This window comes from Magnolia sinica, chromosome 8 (assembly GCF_029962835.1).
Source record: "Magnolia sinica isolate HGM2019 chromosome 8, MsV1, whole genome shotgun sequence".
Lineage (NCBI taxonomy): Eukaryota > Viridiplantae > Streptophyta > Magnoliopsida > Magnoliales > Magnoliaceae > Magnolia > Magnolia sinica.
This window is the reverse complement of record NC_080580.1, coordinates 24,383,992-24,388,677: the sequence shown is the minus strand read 5'-3', so window position 1 is coordinate 24,388,677 and position 4,686 is coordinate 24,383,992.

Below are 4,686 nucleotides of genomic sequence, written 5' to 3'. Positions count from 1 at the left end.
ACATGTTTACAAGTCAGGACTCAAAAATGTTCAACTGAATTTACAAGTTACAAGTCAAGATTCAAGATTGCGTAATTGAAGCTTTTAAGGAAAAGCTACATCAAGATTTCAAGCTTCACTTTCTTTAAAGGTTACATATCTTAAGGGTTCAATATCCTTACTTCACTATTAAGGTATGTTTGACCTTAGGTTGACCTTTAGATTAGGTCATTTTGGATACATAATGCAAATGTTTTATATTTAGAAATCTAGTCTGCTCCAAGACTAGTCCTGAATCTTTCTCGACTAGTCATAGCACTGCTTCAACCTGTCTAAGGCTTTCCTGGACCAGTCGTAAGTTTGTTGCAAAAATTCAGAATTGTTTGTTAAGCTTCGACCAGTCTTGGGTCTGTTCGACCAGTCGTATGAACAGTGTCGACTATTCCTTCGACCAGTCATGAACCTATGACTCAAACTATAGTGATGTATTTTTCTTGACTTCAACTAGTCGTGATCAACCTAAGACCAGTCGAAGGTGTCCTTCGACTAGTCGTAGACTACTTACGACCAGTCGTGAAACTGCCTTATCTAATCGCGTTCAAATTTTCAAATATCCGTTGGTTCTAAGACCAGTCGTAGCAATCTCTGGACCAGTCGAAGATGCGATTTGCTCACCTATAAATAGAGCACGAATCTCTTAATATCAGCGACATCTGAAGTAATTGTAATCCGATCTTCTGAGAGATAAGTCTGTGCTCCATTTTAAGCTAAGTGTGCATATTTAATATTCTCTTTCTTTAGCTTTTTAAATTGATTTTATTTCTTATATTCCAATCTGATCTGAAAAGAGAAAGTGTTATTTTCCTTTTTCTGGAATTAAAATCAATTAAAGCTAGCCCATTTTAGTTTAATTTAAAATCTATTAGAACCTAGAACCATTATAAAGTGAGTATTGGACATTGAACTTTGACATTCGAACCTGTACTCTGATTTGGTTCTTCCGAGCTGCTACAAAGGAGAAATTCAGGTATTTTACATTATTGTAATTTATATTCTGTTTTTGGTTTCTTTTGAGATTAAGGCAGAAAAATCTCATTGTGTTTGGTTATCTGAAGAGAGCCAAAAAACTCAGAAAGTGTGGGTTTTTGGATTGTGTAAGCCCAAGTTAAAAAGACACAATTGTGAAGGTTTTAGGTGAACCTGTGAAACCTATTTTGATAGTGAACACTAATATCTCCTGTGTGCAGATAATAGGAGTGGAGTAGCATTCTATGTGGCTGTTGTTTAACAGTTGGTGAACACATAGGTGAACCACTATAACTCCTTGTGTATTGTAGTTTGAATGTTTGCTTAATTTCCTATCTTTTATCATTCAAGTTGTGAAATGTATGTATGGATGTGAATGTTGTAATATTTACATTTCAAGCACAGTGGGGAATTTTATTTTAAATTCTTACAAATTTTCAATTATTTGCTATTTATTTATTCCTCTTTAGTTTGAGTTTTTGATACAAAGAACGTTCTAGAAATAAGGTTGTCCTGCCATAAACCCTTGGTTTTTATGGTGTAAGGTTGTTCTTAGAACTGCATTTGTTTCAATCTCTCCATAGTTGATTATTGAGGCCGCTTTTCATTTTAAGCATTGTGAATTGATTTATTTTATTTGGTTATCATTTTATTTTATTCCGCTGTTATAGTCTAAATTTGGCATAGTCCTATTCACCCCCCCTCTAAGACATATAGCTTGGCCTTTTCAAGTGGTATCAGAGCCAAATAGCTCGTTTTTAATTCTTTATTCTTGGATTCATTTCCTGAGCTAACGATCTAAGCTATATATATAAGATGTCAAATTTTGATAGCCTTTCAGTCACTAGGCCTCCACCATTTGATGGCTCCAACTATGCTTATTGGAAAGTCAGGATGAGGATTTTCCTCAAATCAATGGATGAGAATGTGTGGCAAGCCACAGTGACTGAATGGAACCCACCTACCACTGAAGTGACTGGGATCGATGGTTCAAAATCAATGAGAGTAACACCGTATTTCTCATGGACCACTCTTCAGAAAAATGAGAGTAGTGCCAATGCAAAAACACTAAATGCAATCACTTACGCACTATCACCGGATGAGTTCAAAAGAATTATATCCTGTAATACTGCAAAGCAACCTTGGGAAATTTTAGAAATGACACACGAGGGTACTTCAATTGTCAAGAAATCTAAAGTCCAGCTCCTCACAACCAAATTTGAAGAAATTCATATAGAGGAAAATGAAATGTTTATGAACTTTTATATAAGATTAAATGACATTGTAAACTCTATGTGGGGTCTTGGTGATAAAATCCCAAAAAGTAAAGTGTGTGCAAAGATACTACGCTCACTTCCTGAACGGTTCAACTTTAAGGTAACCACGATCCAGGAACTTCGTGATACGGACAATATGAGGGTAGAAGAACTAGTTGGGTCTTTACAAACCTATGAATTAAATTTTAAAGCTCCTAAAGGCAAATCTATCTCTCTTAAATCTTCTAAATGTATTACTCAGGAAAATTCTAATTTAGAAAATTCTAAAGACGATATGACGCTTTTAGCAAAAAAGTTTTACAAGATCTTCAAAAGTAAAAAAGAGAGTTGATTTTCAGAAATCAAATGATAAGAAACGACTTAAATCTAAATAAAAAACTTGGAAATCTTTGAAAGATAGTCAATGTTACAGCTGCCAAGAATATGGGCATTTAGCAAACAAATGTCCAAAAAAGGAAAAACCCAAAAAGAAGGGAATCTTGGCTACTTGGGATGAATCGTCTGATTCTTAAGCCTCTTCTAAATCAGAAGATTCTGAAACCGAGTCGGGCAATGAAGTTAAAGCTCTTATGACTCTAGCTAAGTTCACTTTTTCAAATCATGATGATTCAACTAGTGAAGAAAATCTAAATAGTGAAGATGAAAATGAAGAAGATCTTCGAGATGCTTACAATGCCCTATACAAGGAGAGTTGTAAAATTGCCGTAAAACTAAAACTTCAAAAAGAAAAATTTTTAAAACTTAAAGAAAATTTTGAGTCTCTTATTTTAGAAAAATCCCATATTTCAGACTGTTTTGAAAAGACTTAATGTGATTTAGAATTCAAAACCTCCCTGATTAATAATCTGAAATCTGAAAATGAGAAACTTAAAAATGAAGTATCTTCTCTTCTGAGTTTGAAGGATACAAGGAGGTATGCTCAATGTGATTTGAAGTTGGAAAAACTTCTATCCGGATCTAGAAAATGTGGTAACAGATCTGAGTTGGGCTATGATAAGAATATACCTTCTAAATAGGAGAATACTCCTCCCAAGTTTGTAAGAGGAGAAACCTCAAATTCAAAAGGGAAAAGTACTAATCAAAGTTTTTCTAAAAATGTTAAATCTTTTCAAAAATCTAAAAGCAACTATGTCAACTATAAAAATCAAAACCAAAATCCTTTAGCTGAAAAGATAGTTGATTTGCTTAAGGAGCTCTTAAAATCTAACTCAGTGGGTCATTATAAAAACAAGAAGACCAACTATACTTCTAAACCCAAAATAGTTATGAAATGGGTTCTTAAGGTTACTTGCTTGGTTGCCCACACCGCTTTCAAAGCTACAAGTCATTCGAAGTGGTACCTTGATAGTGGATGCTCTAGGCATATGACAGGCGACAAGGCTTTATTTACCGATCTTAAAGATATGACTGATGGATCGGTCACATTTGGTGATGGTAGCAACTACAAGATTATTAGTCAAGGTATGGTTCAACTCTATAACCTCCCCTTATTTAAAAATGTTTTATATGTTGAGGGACTAAAACACAACCTGTTAAGCATATCTCAAATATGTGATAACAATCATAGTGTGAAGTTTTCTAATAAAGGTTATGAAATTTTAAACAAAACGGGTTTTGTAATATTAACTGGTCGCAGGACTTCTGAAAACTACTATATTGTAAGCAATGGTACCTCATCTAAACAATTATGTTACATGGTCTATACTGATGAGACTGAATTATGGCATAAACGCCTTGGACATGTACACTACCATAATTTATACAGATTGAGCAAGAGAGAACTAATAAGAGGTCTACCAAAATTATAAAAAGTAGACAAAATATGTGGTAAATGTCAGTATGGCAAGCAAATAAGGAGCTCTTACAAAAAGGTGAACTCTAATGCCACATCAAGACCACTCGAGCTTCTCCATATGGACCTTATAGGACCTACCAAGACAGAGAGTCGAGGAGGCAAAAAATACATACTGGTAATCGTGGATGATTTTATCAGATTTACTTGAGTAGCCTTCTTAAGGGATAAATCAAAAACCCTTAATGAAGTAACAAAAAGGATTCTCAAACGGATCCAAATTGAAAAAGGCTCTCAAGTCTGTAAGATCTGTAGTGATCGTGGATCTGAGTTCGAGAATAGCAGTTTTGAGAAATTCTATAATGATCAGGGAATATCGCATGAATTCTCTACGCCCAAAACACCACAACAAAATGGAATTATGGAAAAAAAAAATAGAGTGCTTCAAGAAATAGGAAACATAATGTTGAATAGTATGAAGCTCCCTAGAAATCTTTGGGCTAAAGCCGTAAATACTGCATGTTATAATATCAACCGAGTGTATACATGTAAGTCTGTTAATAAAACTGCTTATGAACATTGGTTTGATAAGAAGCTTACTATCAAATACTT